General features: G+C 38.0%; 2 long non-coding RNA genes across 2 annotated transcripts; both read left to right on the top strand.

The window, feature by feature from the left end:
* The first annotated feature begins 600 nt into the window (after nucleotides 1–600).
* On the top strand, nucleotides 601–6215 carry LOC145421450 (uncharacterized). The gene is made up of 3 exons (XR_013902807.1): nucleotides 601–2616; nucleotides 3787–3813; nucleotides 5104–6215. It is a non-coding gene; the product is annotated as an uncharacterized LOC145421450 (long non-coding RNA).
* An 8895-nt stretch (nucleotides 6216–15110) lies between these two features.
* LOC145421451 (uncharacterized) lies at nucleotides 15111–18227 on the top strand. Its single transcript, XR_013902808.1, has 2 exons — nucleotides 15111–15314; nucleotides 15401–18227. It is a non-coding gene; the product is annotated as an uncharacterized LOC145421451 (long non-coding RNA).
* The last annotated feature ends 882 nt before the right edge of the window (nucleotides 18228–19109 follow it).

The raw sequence follows: 19109 nt of genomic DNA, 5'->3' as shown, positions 1-19109 counted from the left end.
TAGCAGACAGCTTCAGCTTTAAAGCAATTCAGAATTCATGATTACAACCAATATGTAGTAGAATAAAAGAAACAAATGTGCAATGAACATATCAGGAGTCCCTGTTAAAAAGTCTCATGGCAGTGTGGTTAAGGGACCTCCTGAACCTCTTGAGTCCTGCAGTGGAGTGAGATGAACCTCTGCAGCTCCTACTGTGAGGATGCTTAGGCGATCACCAACACCAGCTCCTTGGTGTTGGTGTTCAGCAGAAGACTGTTCTTATTACTGCAGTCAGTTAAATAAATCTATCATAATAAAGTACATTTTAACATAATGACCTTGTGTTTATTTATGTCTTTTAACCATTATTTCAAATTCAAAGAATCCTGTTTTAAACATTTATTAAACTTATAGAATTAAATTTCTGCTAGTTGCTTTTTGTTGCAAAAAAATCTAGTATAATAATATTTAAATTTACATATATTTTTCACGTTTTCCATGCCAATTTTGTGTAATTGCGGAGTTTCCCACTACCCGTGAATGCCTCTTTTTTTAACGTCTCTGCCTGACTCCTGAATCTCTGTCCACTCTCAGCTCGATCCCCACCGGTAAGCGCTGCTTCTCTGTCTCTCTTTTCTGAAATGAAATGTCTATAAGCTGTATGAGGGATTTACCCAGTTGTTGTTAGTGACTTATGAAGCCAGTCGAAGTATAAGTCATGTTAAAGTAACACAATGGCTGCTTTTTTAGTGAAACGTTGTAATTTTACTATTTAAAAGGAGTGTTTGGTATGCTAGCACTAAGTGCTAACGCCTAGCCTAGCTGCTATAGGCCCAGTGTGAAATTAATATGGTTCATTTGATTGTTTATTACAGTTATTGTGTTGTATTTGGTTCATTCGGTGTGTTAGTGTTTCTGAGTCTGTTAGGGAAGCTGAAGTTAATTCTCTTCACAAATCAGTCAGTTAAAAACGGCCTCATTCTTTCGGTTGTAAGGTAATGAGCCGTCATTTTAGAACCACTGATTAGCTGCTGAAGCAGCAGGGTCGGCAACTTCAAAGGAGCCATTTTACCGCCATTAGCTGTTTCCCAAAACGTCGGCTGCATCTTTCGGAGGACCCAGCCTTCGCGGTCTACGTGGACCGAGAAGGCTGTGAAACTGGACGGTCTAGCCTTCAGATTTGCGTCACCGCTGTCTCGCTGGAGTTTAATAAACTCGGCCGTCTGCTCCTTGCTATTTAAAATATAACAGGACACTGGCGTAAATTCTCGACCGTTTAACGTTTATTGAGCTGTGTGAAAATCCCGGAGGAACCCACCGGATTGATTAATAAAGCTTTATTTAATCTAATAATCTAATAACTTTGATCTCAGCCAAACCGATTTACTCCAGAACAAATAAAACACAGAAAAAGGCAAACAATTACATTTTTAAGTTATCAGAGTGACTTGTATATCATGTTTAACCTGAGTAGCGAAAGAGCGGGGGTCTGAACCCCCCTCCCGGCTTGCCATCGAGCCGGTGGGTGACAGACGTCTCTGAAAACGTCGGCACACTTTTGCAAATATGCGATGTCTTGATAAACCAAGCAGATATTTGTAATTTACACCGCTACTTTCTCGCCTAAAAATATGTTAAAAGTTTATTCGGGGAAATGAAGGACTCATTTGTCGGCCGCATTTGAGACAGCCTTCGTCGACTGGCTGTGACATAATCGGCCTTCAAATGCGGCCTCCGGAGGATGCAGCCGACATTTTGGGACACAGCTTCTGACTGAAAGCCGGGAGAAGAAGAGTCACGTGCCTGTACCGGTGTGTTTTTGTGCTGTGGGTTAATTAACAGAAGGGAGAGAGAGAGTGAGGATGAAACACATAATATAAGAATAATAACATCTCTTAACAAGAAGTTTTTTTTAATTAGGTAATTTTAGTTTTTTAGTTAAATTTTAAGAACTGTTTAACAAACACTTGTTTGTGCAGGTTGTTTTTTTTTTTTTTAAATGAAACCTACACCTGCAGCTCTGTTTAACTTCTCACTTTGTGAAAAACTAACGAAATATAAAAAAGTCCACCTTCAAATAAATAAAATGCAGCAGTGCACCATTAATATTATAAATATGATATGTAGATATTTAAAACAACAGCATATTAAATGATACTGTGTGCAGGTGATAATATTTTTAGGAAGCAGAATTTGAATGCAGACGAACTCAAATGTTGAAGCCTACAAAAATATCATCCAAGCTTTCATTTATGATTGTTCATGCTTTGAAATTGTGATGTCAGAATTTGATAAAGTGTGCAGAGCTAGGTGTAGCAAATCATTGCTTATTAAATCTACTGTGTTATCTAATAGCACCAAACTAATAGAGCTATCACATAACTAAGAGACGTGTGTGGCTTATTACAAATGGATGAAACCATATTTTACCTTAATGAAGACAGTAATCTTTAATAAGGTGTAGAAAAAGGTGAGTTGTTTGTTGCTGTGGTAAACAAAGAATGTACTGAATCTTTTGTACTACACAGAGTGATGCAGTATTGACTGTGATGCTGATTTGAGTTGTCTCATTCTGTATTTTTGTGCTTTGTCTTTTGTTACACAGAGTGAAAGAGATCTTTGGTTTTGCCTTTGCTGGTAAGTAAACAGTGATTGTAACTGAGGCAGTATGAACCTGGCATTGCGTAGCACATTTGGCAACTTACATACAGTAGTTTGACTTTTTGTGATATGTTTCCATTTACTGATGGGCAAAAACACAAAGTCAGGATTTATTACCTGTAGCAGCAAAGTCCTCACACGGGACCTCTGACTGTCCCTGAAAATGTCCCTGAAGTTTAATAGCCCATTTATGTATGATTTAAATTTCTTATGGCTTATTGAATCCAAACATAGCTAAATGTCAGTTGTTCATTTTCTCCTTATGTTTGTGGATTTAAGTAGCAGACAAAACAATGAAAGTGTTTTAGGGGAGTCAGTATAAGTGGTTGCTCAAACACTTAAGAGCTGCACAGGTATTGATTCATATTGTCTCTCAAATTCTGCTGATGTGTTACATTAAAGTCAGAACACTGTAGAAGTATTTTGTACAGTTAAGCAATAATGAAAAACTAAGAGAACCAGAGGTGTGAGTGGACATTGTTAGGTACATTACAGCCAGTGTGTCTAATTAGTTTATCACTTATTTGGTGAATATAATGTGTTTTAAAATTTAATAGAAAAGTTGCCAAAAAGGTACACTGCAAAATACATAAATATTCCTAGCAACAGGTATAATGAAAGGACTTTTTAGTGTAAAAATTTAAGACATTTAATTTTAATTACAAAACATGGTGCACCTCTGCTATTGTAACATGTCAATATTTAAAACTATTTTAAGATTTACATATTCATATCAGACATGACGAGGTTTTCTGTTGCTTCTGATTTATATAATTATTTTGTATCTAACATTTTTAAAAGTTTTGGCTTTCACACTTTAGTAGTACTGACCTGTTGTAGAAAATGTTGGAGCCACAAAGCTTCTGTGTAGGAAATATTTGGTATATCCTGCACTTGTGCCAACAAATATTGGTGGCTATTCTTTATATTTCTGTAGTAATGAATGCTTTTATTACACTTGCTACAGCCATGTGAGACGCTGCAGTTCATTTATCTCCTCTTTAGACTACATTAAGCTCATAAAGCCTTAAATAAATTAAGAATTTTACTAGTTAATTTATGTCACAGTAAATTGGATTGTGTGTGAAGAGGCTCAACAGTCTGAATCATCAAACAGTGATCTGATTAATTGTTTCCTTTCTCTAGACTGCTGATCTGATCGTCTCCAGTCTGGTAAGTAAAGGTTTGTCTGAGGTACAGTGCTGGGAAATGTTTCTCATTATAGGACATTCAGTTTAGTGGAGTGAGTCAGCACAGCTCTTGGGAATAATCAGCTCATAGAAAAGTCTATGTAAACATTTCCAGACTTACAGATCTCTCTTATCATCATAGTACATTTTTAATTAGGCCCTAATATCGGCCATGCTAAGTTTATTGTAGATTTAGTGGAGTGTGTATTAAACATGCCCCATATTTGACTGAAAAATGTAGAAACTGCTGTTTAGGAGTCATCTGTCTCCAAATTTTTCATTTTGCCAAAAGTCATACTGAGTAAATTATTTTTTACTTTTATGTTAACGGCTCCCCAGACATTATGATATACTGTTGTACCAGGTAAGTACACACAGAAACGGGAATTTGAGACCTTTGGGCATTTAGGATCATGTGAGTTGAGTGCTGTGAAGTGTTTAAAGCAGGTGGTCTGAAACTGTCTGCTCTGACTTCATTGTGTGGGTTTAGCTTGACCATATAATGTTTATAGTAAGTTACTGTAGCACCACATCTTGGTTTACAGACTGTGTTTGTTTTTATTGTGTTAATAGAATGCAAAAATGTCCTTAGAAATGTTCCACCACCATATGATAAACATTTTCATTCAGTTGAATCTAATAATGTACTGTACGACTCTTCAGTGTGTAATGATATATATGTTCTGTATTTTTCGGACTGTAAGGCGCACTAAATTCTAAGGCACATTAAGCCAAACAAAACAGATAAGTCAAACTTTATTCAACTCATTTACAATAACTCTCAAAATTGTTCAGTTGTAAGACATAAAATACAGAACAATACACTCACTTTTCAGGATTTATGGACTGATGAATGTGGATTGATCAGTTTGAAATCTGCTTCATAAGCATGGCTCTCAACAGGTGCCAGGCCCTTATACACACACACCCACCATATTATGTTGAAGCACCGTACGAATTACTCTATGAGGGTGCTGACTATGTTAGCCATGCTCCTTAGAAAAAAAGAAAAAAAAAAAAAAGAAAAGCCATGCTCCGACAATACATCAAGTGGTGCTGCTTTGTAGCTTACCAAAGTCATACTAAAACATTTGACAGAGTGCCGTGTACCACATAGAATTGGTTTGAAATCAGTAAGCACAACCATACAGAAGGTGCACTGTCTATTTTTGAGAAAATTAAAGGCTTTTAAATGTGCCTTATAGTCTGAAAAATACGGTAAAGCCAGGTTTATTGGAAGTGTGTCTAATTCCACTTTCTTTCTGTCTTACAGGTGACCTGCTGCAGAAAACCCTCTCCCTCTATCATTAACAAGCCATTAACAAGCAAATTCAGTCTGTCCTATCACTCTCCCTCTCCCTGCTCCATCTTTTTTGACAAGCCATTCTATCTTCTATCATTTCTCCGCCATGTACTCTATCTAATTTTGACAAGCATAAGCCCTAGTTTGACAAGAAACCAAGTTTGACAACAAACCAAGGTTGACAACAAACCAAGTTTTTGGAAATTGAAGTTACCGCAACTTCGACGATCTGTTTTCAGAAATCTGAGAGATCTCTGCTCTCACTGCTCCTTCTTTCCTGTCGTTAAACTCTCTCATATCCACTCATTTTACTGGAAATTACAAGTAAGAAGTTGAATATACAGTACAGTAGAAGTCACTGTAGAAACTACTTACACAGCCCTACATTTGTCATTTTAATTTTGCATTACACTTTGGAATAAACATTGATTGGCTTACAGGTGCAATTGCTTTGATAAATTATATAAAATATACACCTCTTAAAGGTTTATTTGTAATAAGACAATCTGGTTATTTTGTAATATATACATTCAGACTGCTCTATTTACATAAATATTAAATTAGATTCAAATACATTTTTCAAGTCTGTTTCATTGACTATAACATTTGACTACAGTAAGTTTATACTAATATTATTTAAGGAAAAACCCATTTCTATTACTCAGTGTAAGTATTGAGTTACAATTGTCATTGAGAAGCTGCCCTGAGGACCCAGACTTCCTGTTTCCTGACTGCTGCAGAACATCCAGCTGAAGAATCCTCATCGCCTGTCATCTGATCACCACACCACCACAGCTCCTTATATTTGCTTTAGATTTTAGATATCTCAAAGATTTACACAAAGTCTACTTCAAAGCTAAGAGTTTTATTATAGCCTGTTGATTGTTGAGATTTATTCTGCATATTACTTCACAGAAGTATAGACCTATTCATTAACCAGTCTGGTTAAAAAAAAGAAGTAATAATATACAGTTGTTGAAAAAGCTACAATAAAACGTTTTTAAGGATCTTTCAATAACTTTTATATTGAGTTTGTATTTAAGCCAGCCTTTTACATCAATTAAACGGTCATAAGAACACTTTACCATTTGTATAGTTGATCCATTTAATAGAAACTTGAGGAGTTTTTCAGTGTTTACAGGTTGAGTTTTGTATACATTTGTGTATAAATACATATAAGGTCCAGTTTGTACTTGCACAAAATGCCAAGGAAAGGTCAAAGGTCACAGTCCCAGAAGCTTAGATGGCAAAAGCAGAAGGAACAGGTAAATCTTTCTCAGACCGGTGAGCAGGTAAAGGTGTCTGTTACAAGTATTCCCAGTCCAGAAGTGCAGCTCAGCGTTCAGACGGCCGCAGTGTCTTATGCAGATGTGGTAAAGAGAGGTGTTTGCTCATCATCTGTGCCAAATGCTAAAGAACAACAGGTAATCCAGACTGAACCCCAGCTAACTGTGCAAACGCAGCATGATGGAGAAGCTCCAGGACCGTCTCATGTACAGGTTACAAACAGTGAAAGTCGTCCACGAGTGAGTAGCATCTGTGCATCCCGAAGCCAGGCCAATGCTAAGTATGGAAAGTACCGGAATCAGCAATGCATGGCGAACAGTTTGGTTTTCCTGTCATTCTTACACGAGGATGAATTCATTACCAGAGCAGATCTCAACCGTGTGTTGGACAAAGGCCATGCCATGTATTCAGATGCCAGAAAGAGGTTTGTGAACAGCGTGTTTCTAGCCTGTGATGAACTTCCCACTGTGATCATCAGCCGCAGACACGAGTATCAAGTCGACATGTCTCAGTTTGCTCATTATGGCACATTTGACGGTACAGATCATCTTCCGAGCCTTGAACAGGGACTACAGCGTTTGGCTTCAGAGTTTCGCTACGCTTTGCTAGTCATGGGAGGAACAGCCATCGCAGTTTCCAGGCTGACTTCAGGTGAATACGCATACTTTGACCCTCACCCACGTAAGTCTACAGGAATGCCATTGTCGCTAAGTGTAAGTGGTGGAACTGCAGTTATGTTAAAATTCACACGTCTTAACGACATGATTGACAGGATCAAACGTTTGTACCGAATGTGTAGCATCGCACCAACCTGTGCTTATGAGCTACAGCCTGTTGAGTTCCACAGTGAAAACGCTGCTGACCAAAGAAATGCTGATGAAAACAGACAAACAGCTACAACTGTTTCAGCACCAGCTTTAAATGAACCTGAATTTGAAACCCCAAAGTCCACTGAGCAGACACAGAAAACTGTGGCCGACACTTTAGCTACTGAAGTGATGTCATCCAGAGTGGATTATTCAAATGAGCCAGCTGCTGAGCTGAACAATTCTGATTATTTAGAAATAGAAACCTCTGCATCTTCTGTGAGAGAACCTCAGGTAACATCAGATTCTGTTCCTCAGAAGGATCCAACCGCTGCCAACCGCTGTTCAACAAAGACAACACAGGAACTTTCACATAAACTGCTGAAATATAGTAAACAGGGAAGGAAAAAAATGAGGAGAAGATCATTGGCCCAACAAAAACTACCAAAAAGAAAGGATCCTGATCACAGACAAAAGAAGACTGTGTACAAAAGTAATCTATATAAGCTAAATCCTATATATAGAGAGAAACAGAGGGAACATTTGAGAAAGATCTATAAGGAAAGAGATGATTTTAAGGAAAAACAGAAGGCGCAAATGAGAAGGATCTATAGAGAAAGTGCTAAAATTAGAGAGAGAAAAAGAGAACGTGTCATAAGGATGTATAAAGAAGATTCTTTATTCAGAGAAAAGCAGAAGGAACGAATAACAAGAACATACAAAGAATCTCCCGTGTTCCGAGAAAAGCAGAAGGAACGAATAACAAGAACATACAGAGAATCTCCCGTGTTCCGAGAAAAGCAGAAGGAACGAATAACAAGAACATACAGAACTTGTGCCGAATTCAGAGAGAAACATAAAGCTTACATGAGGTCATATGTTTCTAACCTATATAAAGAAAGTGTAGAATTTAGACAGAAAAAAAAATGTTACATCACTAAACGTTATGGAGAAGAGAGACAATTTCAGCAACAACACAAAGAGAATATGAGAGAACGAATGAGAGTAAAATATTGGAACGGTTTTTCTTTTAGACAGATGCATAATATCAGATGTGCAATGAACATAAAAAGAAAATATCGTCAGATGCATCGACCAGCTGAAAGTTTACAGTGTCATCCAGATAACAGTTTAATGAATGAGGCCATATCTCGTTTCAGATCCAACATTAAGTCAGCACCATCTTATGTTTGTACTGTTTGTCTAAAAGCTTCTTTTCCTAATCAGGTGAAAATCTGCAAAAGAGAAAATTACTCAAAACACCAAACTGTAGCTCAGCAGTGTCTAACTGGTAAATTTGTTCATGTGTGTGATGAAGCATGTAATGATCACTGCAGCTTTCCCGTTGAGAGAAAAAAGGAGTATATCTGTCACACGTGTCACAGTTCCCTCAAAAGTGGATGCATGCCCAGGCTTGCTGCTGTCAACGGTTTAGAACTGCAGGATATTCCAGCTGAACTGTGTGATCTCAACATTCTGGAGAGACATCTGATTGCCAAATGCATACCATTTGCAAAGATTATTCCTCTTCCAAAGGGCAGACAAAGACTCATACGTGGTAATGTGGTGTGTGTACCATCTGAAGTCCAACAAACAGTTGACTATCTACCTCGGCTCAGAAGCCAATCACAGATCATGAGGGTGAAATTGAAAAGACGACTGTGCTACAAAGGCCATCAGCTGTTCCAGACTGTCACCTGGTCTAAACTGATCGAAGCCCTGCGTAAACTGAAACAGATTCACCCACAGTACACAGATATTGTTATCAGAGATGATGCATTGCTTTGTGATCCAACATTACCTGATGATGACAGCAGTGATGAAGCCAGCATGGGAAGTGATGATTATGATGAAGCAGATTTAATGGAAATTGACAACTATGAAAAAGATGCCCTTTTGTGCGAAAGTGAGTCTGAAAGTGAACAAGCTATTAATATGCAATCCTGTGATGAACAACCAGAGGAACAAAATCCAGATGAACCAGAAAGTGATTTGAACAATGGAGGTTTTGCTCTAGAAAGTTGTCTGCAGCCTGTTGACATTTCAGAAGAGATTCTCTGTTTCACTGATAACACATATTGTGTGGCTCCTGCAGAAAGAAACAATCCTGTCAGCTTCTTCAGAACTCCTCATTTGGAAGCCATGGCATTTCCTGTGCAGTTTCCTACTGGTCAGAATACACTGGATGAAAAGAGACTTCTTAAACTCACACCAAGTGCTTACTTCAAGTCAAGGCTTTTCAACATTGATGCAAGATTTGCTAAAGACACAAATTACCTGTTTTTCTCACAGTTTGTCACTGAAATACACTTGGCTAATTCCAGCATGACAATACAGCTAAGGAAAGGTAAAACTATGACCAAAGATGGACGCAAAATCACATCAGGAATGTTACAAAGTAAGACAGAAGTAGAGAAGCTGGTAAGAAATAAAGATGCAATCAGATTTATGCAGCCACTCAGAGGAACTCCAGCTTACTGGCAGAAAACTACCAAAGATTTATTCAGTATGATTCGTCAAATAGGAACACCTCAGTTCTTTGTCACTTTCTCTGCTGCTGAGATGAGATGGCCTGAAGTGATTCAAGCAATAAAGAGACAGCAAGGTGAAGAGGTTGATTTTGGAGCCCTGGACTGGTCAGAAAAGTGTGAAATTCTAAGATCAAATCCAGTAACTACCATGCGGATGTTTGATAAGCGTGTTGAGGCTTTGTTCAGAGATTTGCTTTTTTCTCCTGCACAGCCCCTTGGTGAGATCATTGATTACTTTTACAGAGTTGAGTTCCAGCACAGAGGTAGTCCGCATATACACATGTTGCTGTGGATTCGAGAAAAGGTAGAAGCAGATGTGGATGACGACCAAACTGTCTGTGACTTTGTGGACAGATACATCTCAGCTCAACTCCCTGATCCAGAAAAGCAACCTGAACTGCACAAAAAAGTCACTGAACTACAAAAGCACAGCAAAAACCACACAAAAACATGCTTTAAGAGTGTGAACTCTGGTTGTAGATTTGGGTTTCCAAAACCACCATCCACAAGAACAATGATTGTGAGACAGGATGAGGATTCAGACACTGAAGCTGCAAAAGCCAAACTCAGACCTTTGTTGAACCTGCTGAAGGAACCTGAAGCTGCTTCCCTCACCATAGAGCAGATTCTGTCACGATGCAACTTGACAATGAATGAGTATGAACAATGCCTCCAGAACATAAACAAGAAAACAGGTCTGATTCTGAAACGTGACCCAAAGGACTGTTGGATCAACAATTACAACCCACACCTGCTTGAAGCCTGGAACTCTAATTTAGATGTCTCATTCATTTTGAATGCCTATTCATGTGTAGAATACCTCTGTAAATATATAACGAAGAAAGAATCTGGCCTCTCTGAATACCTGAAGACAGTTATTGATAACTCTGGAAACAACATGGTCAATGAATGTGATGAAATGAGAGCTGTGATGCAGGCTTACTCAAAAAAGAGAGAGATCAGTGCACAGGAGTGTGTGACTCGAGTCTGTGGCCTAAAAATGAAAAAATGTTCCCGCAGTGTTGTATTTGTACCAACAGATGATAACCCAGTAAAAATGAGTCGGCCCATGAGCTTCCTGGAAAGCACAACACATGACAGTTGTAATATTTGGATGACAAGTTTGAGTGATAAATACAAATGCAGACCTGAGACCCCAGAATATGAGGAAATGTCACTGGCTGATTTTGCTGCCTTGTGCAGGTTGGTGAGTGGTCCAAATGAAGGAAAAGATGTGCTTCCTCTTCTAAACCAGCTTGGATTTGTACAAAGGCGAAAGAATGATAAACCAGCTATAATCAGATATTACCACTGTTCACAGGAAAAAGATCCTGAGCAATATTATGGTCGACTGTTGAGACTTTACCTTCCACACAGATCAGAGCAGGAACTGAAACCACAATGTTTCCAAACCTATCAGTCCTTCTACAACTCAGGTTTTGTGCGACTTCCATGTTCAGACCACAGTGAGTCTGTGAAACGGATTGTGAAGAGAAATAAAGACAAGTATGAGAAGAACTCTGAGGATATTGAGAGTGCACTGGAAGAGTTTGAACAAAATAGGGATGTTGTGATCGATGAATGGTGTAATCTGGCTCCTGAATCTGAAGTTGTGAGGCTGCAATGTGATGAGAATCTTCCTGAGAGACATTCTGATGATGAGAACGAACAGGAGAATGTCCCCGACTACAGTCGTCAGTCTGATGCTGTAACAGAGATCAGAGCCATCAGAGAACAACCTGCAGTCGATCCAGCCGTGGTACGTGTAATGTATCAGAATCTGAACCAGAAGCAGGCCTGCGTGTTCTATGCCATAAGAGACTGGTGTATTCAGCGAGTTTGTGGTTTGAACCCAGATCCATTTTTCTTCTATATCAACGGTGGTGCAGGAACTGGAAAGTCACATCTGATTAAGTGTATTCATTCTGAAGCATCAAAGATCCTGAGCAGACTGCCTGCTAATGCAGAAGAAGCTGACATATCAAATCCAACTGTTTTACTGACTTCATTTACCGGGACAGCAGCTTTTTCTATCAATGGCTCTACATTACATTCTCTACTGAAACTACCCAGGAGTCTGAAACCACCCATTCAAGGACTTGGTAACCAACTGGATGAAGTCAGATCTGAGCTGATGAATGCTGAAATTATTGTTATTGATGAGATTTCAATGGTTTCAAAACCCCTTTTTGCTTATGTGGATGCAAGACTGAAACAAATCAAAGGCACTCAGAGACCTTTTGGTGGAATGTCAGTTTTAGCTGTTGGAGATTTTTACCAGCTGCCACCAGTGCGACAGTCTAAACCTCTCTGCGTTTACGATCCAGAACAGATTGACCTATGGCAGGAACATTTTCAGATGATCACTCTAACCGAGATCATGCGTCAGAAAGATGATGTGGCCTTTGCAGAGATGTTGAACAGGATTAGAGTCAAAGAAAAGACAGAAGAGCTTTCTCAGTGCGACAGAGATTTGTTGTCACAGGCTGTGACTGCACCAGAAGAATGTCCAACTGAGGTCTTACACATTTATGCCACCAACAAGAATGTGGAATCCCATAACACAGATACCCTGAAGAAGCTTCATTCAAACATCATAATCATCACTGCAGACGATTTCCAGAAGGATAAACGTACAGGCAGAATGGAACGAAGAGACAAACCATTTACAGGTGGGCGAAATGATTTACCTGACACTCTGAATGTTGCTGAAGGAGCTCGAGTTATGCTGACCAGAAACTTGGACACACTAAACGGTTTGGTCAACGGTGCTTTTGGTATACTGGTAAAGGTGGTGAGATCTGAAAATGATGGACACATAATTAAACTGGGGCTCAGAATGGACAACCGGCAGCCTATGAGACACAACCGCAGTGCTAATGCAGCATCTGATGATCTGGTTTACATTGAGAGAGCAGAGGAGAGTCTGAAGTTTAAAGGAGCGGTACGCAGACAGTTTCCTGTAAAGCTAGCATTCGCCTGCACAATTCACAAAACTCAGGGTCTTACAACACAGACAGCTGTAGTTTCAATGAAGAACATTTTTGAACCAGGTATGGCTTATGTTGCTCTCAGCAGGGTGACGTCTCTCAGTGGACTGTATTTACAGGACTTGGATGAGAAAAAGATTTACGCCAATCCCGAGGTAACTGCAGCGCTCCAAACCATGAGACAAGCCAGTGTTGAGGAAATGATGCCTCTTCTTCAGGTCAGAGAAACAGCCAACAGACTTGACACTCTTACACTGATCCATCACAATACGGAGGGTTTGCCATCTCACATCAGTGACATCAAGAGTCATCATGAAATGTGTTTAGCAGATGTTTTGTGTCTCACAGAGTCTCACCTCCAAGGCTCCTTTGTTGCAGACAGTCTTAATTTGGATGGCTACACCATGTTCAAACGCAACAGACATGTGTCCTACACAAACTTTCCTCACATGGCCAGCAGAAGTGGTGGTGGAGTTGTTGTGTATTTGAGGAATCATTTTCAGGTTCAGGTAAAACAGTATCTGCATAATGTCACTGATCTTGAGTTTTTAGTGTTGAAGGTTCAGGCTCCATTCCCTGCACTCATTGCTGTTGTGTACAGACCCCCTGACTACAGTTTGACACCATTCATGCAAAACCTGGTAAGTCTTTTAGATTCACTTGAAATAATGGACTGTCACCCAATAATTGTGTGTGGAGATTTTAATGAGAACCAGTTGCAGAGTGGAAGAAAACAGATTCTGGAGCAGTTTCAGTCGAGAGGGTATTCACAGCTGATCACTTCTGCCACTACAGACAAGAACACCCTGCTTGACCTCATTTTTATTTCTCAGCCACAGCTATGTCGTCATTCAGGTGTTCTGAGATCATACTACAGTTACCACAACCCTGTGTTTTGTGTCCTGTCCTTGAGCCAATCATGAAGGCGTCTGGTGAGTTTTGAAACAATTACAGATCATGTTTGTTACAGAGTTTACTGATTGTAGAGTATGAAAAATATTTTTCATTGGAAAAAATTGTCTTCCCTACTCTGTCTGTAAGAAGACCCTTTCTTATTGCAATGTTATTAATCATTTCACCAAATCATGGCTGTACTTCATGCAGAGCCGGGAGATCTGCTTTCTGTTATCATGCACCTCAGATCTGAAATATACTGCATTAAACGGACATAATTTATTTTTTATTCTCATGTTTTAAATGACTAAATCTACTTATACATTTTTTCATGGATGTTAATTGTTATCTCCTTTTTTGATACTTTTTTTACTCTGACGTATGTATCTCAACAAACGAGATCTTCCCCTCAAAGATGCTTTCAAATATGAAATAGTAAATAAATAAATCCCAGATAAATGCAGGTATTTATTATGGGTCACATGAATAAATACAGACAATTATATTTTCTTGATTATAGTAAATTTTGTAGAATCAAATGTTTTTGGGATGAATGAGGTTTTGCTTATCATGTTTTACAGGTAAATTTTTTTTAAAGTTTTAAACTATCTTCAGGCTAACAGAGATGTCTATAATTATACATTATGTAGAGAAAAACATTTTTACAGCTTACAGAATTTGTATAAAAACTGATTTAGAAGTACATGGAAAGTTTCTGCATCCATTTTCTGACTTGGCCTTTATCTGGGTGGGTTTGGGTTTGGGTGGATAAAGGCCAAGTCAGAATTCTCTGAGCAGCTGGAAAAAGCTGATAATAAACAAAGACATCAGAAAGCGGGGGCTTTAGGTGTAGCCCCCGCTTTCTGACGCACTAATTAGATTTAGTAACTGACACCCCATACCAGCATTATATAGACACTTGGGGGCAGAGATGGGTGGGTGGGGAGGGTGGGTGGGTGGTGTTAAAAGCACTGTATGTTTTGTAGATGTATTTTTTTCAGACAGGGCACACACAGTCCTGTTTCCTTTGTGGGAAAACCTTCAAACTTCACCATCCTCAGCTGAAACAACAACATCTTAACACCATCTTCATGAACTGCTAAGCCAAACCTGATCCATCAGTGCTGGACTGCACAGATAACCACATGCCACACAGAGACTGCTGTTTTATGAACTGCTATACCAGTGTGTCTTCAATGGAGAAGATGACACACCCATCACCTGACCTCCTGCCTGATCTGGAGACCGTCATGATGCTGCCACACTACACACCTCTGAGACCATGAATGATGACTCCTACTGAGGAAACTGTATTTCCTGTCAGAGATGCTCAGTGATCCTCAGAGCAGAGAGAGGTATGATTCTTTATCTTTGATAAAAAATGGCAGTGTTTTTAATTCAATTAATTAATTAAAATCCTGTTTAGTGGATAAATAATTCCACACTCAAATGATTATACTTGTTGACACTTTTTGAGTTTTAATTCACATTACGGATTACAAATCTATGCTTTTTCTACTCTGTCTCTCTGTGCAGGTATTGCTGTCTTCTGAGTTCTTCCGTGTCCCAACTGAGGCCTTCAAACCTCATTGCAGAGCTCATGTCTTTCCTCACCATCATGTGACTGTGAGATTGCTCTGGATTCTGGTTATGTGGCCTGCAGCACCTATAAGGTATTTCAACATTGTTCATTGTATAACTTATTTGTAGTTTTTAGGCCTTAACACAAATAAAATGTTCCTTTTTCTGTATTTTTTAGAACAAGCTCGTCCAGTGTGCCTGCATTCCAGCTTCTTAGACTCTACTCAAGTGGACAGAGTATCAGTGTTTGGCCACTCTTACAGACACCAACTTCTGTCAACTCACTGCTACTGATCAGGCACCTCACTCCAGGAAGACACAGGGCTGCAAGCCTGTCATCGTTTCCAGTGTGGCTTTGTATTCTTGGGGTAGCATCAGATTTTTCCCACAAATATTCAAAGGTAACACTTGTTTTAAGCTTAGTTATTAAATCAAAAGTCTTCCCTTGTGTTAATTTTTTTTATTTTATTTGTTTTTGTTTTCTTTTAGATTTATGTGCACTGATCGGATGTGGTGGAGCTTTGTTAACTGTGTGGAAAACATCTGTTTGTGATGATATTTACAATGAGGCTTTAAGGTGACAGTTTCCATGTAATTTCAATCCTTTTACTAAGCAAAAACATGTTTGCAATTAACATATTTTTTTTAAGTTTTATCTTCTGGATTTCTGGTTAACATTCCTCTGTGACAGCAAATACTAAACTGGTCCAAGTACCCAGCATATCATTGGTCAAAGGCAAAAAGGACCACATGTCACACTAGCAATGAATTATTGACTGTGTTTGTGTCATCAGATTTAACTAACAATATCAGACATATGAAACTGAACTCTGGATTAATGTGCAGATTTTTTTTGTGTTTTTTTTTATTGTTGAATAATTATTTTGTAGAACAAACCCAATCTATTTACCCAAACAATGTAACTTGTTTGGGTAAATAGTGGATTAATATATCTAAGTCTATAAGTATAGCAAGCTGAATTCATACAGACACACAGCTCTAAATCCTGGATTGTAGGATGTACAAAAATGATCATGTGATTATTATGGACATTTAAATAACTATATCTATTGAACCATTACATGTATTCTTTTTAGAAATTACACAATCTCAAAATGTGAAAAAAGAAAGTGTTTAAGAGAATAAATAATGTGTGTTTGTATGAATCCTGCCTTAGTATGGGGTGTCAGTAACTACATTAGTATAGAGTAGGTCTAACAGTGGTTTTCCACATCTGCTCTAATACAGCGGTCCCCAACCTTTTTTGCGCCACGGACCGGTTTATGCCCGACAATATTTTCATGGACCGGCCTTTAAGGTGTCGCGGATAAATATAACAAAATAAAACTAGTACCGGTACTGAAAAAAAGAAAATTTATTCATAACACACGTGAAAAGACCCAGGAAAACCAAGTAAACGATAAAAACGATAACAAAATAACGCTGAAAACCGATAAAAACCCTGAAAACTATACATTTCACACCTGAGCCTCATCTCTCGCGGCCCGGTACCAAACGACTCACGGACCGGTACCGGTCCGAGGCCCGGGGGTTGGGGACCGCTGCTGTAATATATATAGATAATGGGTCAGACATATAAAGTCATTTTGAAAAGTTCATAAAGGTCATTTATATGTGTTCCTCTTTATCATTTTATATCAGGTCAAACAGCTGACTTGAGTTTTGATCAGAGTAGAACCATGACATTCATGCTAATGGTTCTACTGTTTACAGTTACTTTATGATGGATTTCACCCTGGTCACAGCACTATGTGAAAAGCTGTTAGAGGTAAAGTTAAGCCAATTAATACCTCATCATAAGTCACTCTCTAACGCAAAGCAGTGATTATTTTTCACTGTAATTTATTCCACAACGATGTTCTTTATTTGATCCTTGTTTCTTTAAATATGCAAATCGATTGTTCAGCTGTGTGACTCTCCACACCTCAAATATATCACAATGTGGACTTCATTTTGACAGTATTTTGTAGATTGGTACCATATTTATCATCAAATCAGGAAACTGTAAACTAATTGAAAAAATTAAGCTTATGAAAATTTTAATGTGGCATAGGAACATGTTGTTTATCCTTGCCAAATGGTATTTACACAAAACTCCAGCAAATCAGAGGATATATTTTTGTCTCTCACTTGCTATATATGTGTATATTTTTGCAGTTAATAGCCTATCATGTGTCTGCGCATCTTAGGGCCATAAACATAAACATGGCAAACAAGGATATGTTCACAATTCCAACAGATGCTTCAATTGTTTGTATAGATTTTAGATCAATTTGATTTGCATTTTCTATTAATATTTTTCTGTTTGTCCCAAATGGTATTTTTATTTCTTTATGCCATTATTGTAATCATTGGAAACAACTGAGTAAATATTTTGTATCATATGTTTCTAAAAATATTTGAATGTTCTACTTTTCTACTACTGGTTTTCTACTTTCTAAACTTTCTGCCACTTTTTGGCATTTCAATAACATTATTTTTGGGTGCTTTAATCTCTGACCGCAGCATCTTGTGCATTTATTACCTAAATGTTGTTTGTGTGGGTCTTGCCTTTGTTATGTTTTTTTGCCATTTTTAGATTTCACCAGCTGTGCAAACTCGCAATTTTACCTTGGTTTTGTTCCACATTAGTTTATCTGCCGGCACGTTTTCTTCCTTTTCTAATGTTTTTGGTAATTTTTCACAGTTAAACAAGTAACTTTGAGGTTACTTCAGCATTTTCAGCTGTTATCTGTTGACAGTTTTGCCTAATTATTACATTTCTGCAAATTTCTAGCAGTTCTGATAAGTTGTAATATTTCTGCCAAGTTTTTAATTTTCTACTAAATTATATTATTCCTGCTAGGTTACACTACTTTTGTTTGTTATGTTATGTTAAGTTATGTTATTCTAAATTATTGCATTTCTGCTAAGTTATTACATTTTTCTTAACTTGATATTGTTCTGCAAAGTTATTAAAATTTCAGCAACTTTTTAAACACTGACTTTGATTTCTTCAGCTTCTTCAGCTATTTTCAACTATTTTCAGCAGACAGCTTCAGCTTTACAGTTTCCTCTAAGTGATTGCAGTTCTGCTAAGTTATTCCATTTTAGCAAGGTTCTTTTGCTTCTGCAAAGTTTTTACAATTTCTGCAACTTTTCAGCTTTTTCAGCTACTTTTTGCAGACAGCTTCAGCTTTAAGCATCCACACTGCATTTTCGCAGGAAATGCAAATTTTTCTAGTTGTGTGGATGCTTTAAGCATCCACACTATTGAGTTCCTGTTTCTCTTTATTCTTTATTCTACTTTATTATTCCAGTTGCTTCCGTACACTTTTTGGCACTTAACTACTTCCACAATTTTCAGCCGATTTTCACCGTTCAAATTTTAAACTATTCTGCTATTTCTGCTAATGATCGCTATGACTTTTGCTATTTTTTGCTGTTATACTTTTTAAAATATTCCACTTTTTTCCTTTAATTTGTCCCATTGAAATGAATGGGAAACTTCCAAAATTCTGCTAAATTTTGCTTGTTTTTGAAACTTAACTACTTCCTCATACTTTCACCTAGAACAACCATTCAAACTTTAAAATGTTCACAAATTATTGGGCTATTCATGTATGATTCAGCTTTTTCAAATCTTTTACCATTTTACTTTTATGCCTCTTAAAGTTTTGAGTTGCACAATTGTGATTTTTCACAAAATACATGCGTTGTTATGGTTGCTATGCTCTTGGCTTCCAGTGTGTCACTGAAGGTTTTGCATTTTTCACTTCATGTCCGAACAACTTCTTGCTACTTGCTCAATTTTCACTCAACTTCCACAAATTATACATCAAAACGTAGGTATTTTTGCTGGCTTTCAGAAAATGTCACCATCATTG

This window comes from Astatotilapia calliptera, chromosome 3 (genome assembly GCF_964374335.1).
Source record: "Astatotilapia calliptera chromosome 3, fAstCal68.1, whole genome shotgun sequence".
In the NCBI taxonomy this organism is placed as follows: Eukaryota; Metazoa; Chordata; class Actinopteri; order Cichliformes; family Cichlidae; genus Astatotilapia; species Astatotilapia calliptera.
Note: the sequence above shows the minus strand (reverse complement) of the source record. Positions and strands in the feature narration are given on the sequence as shown.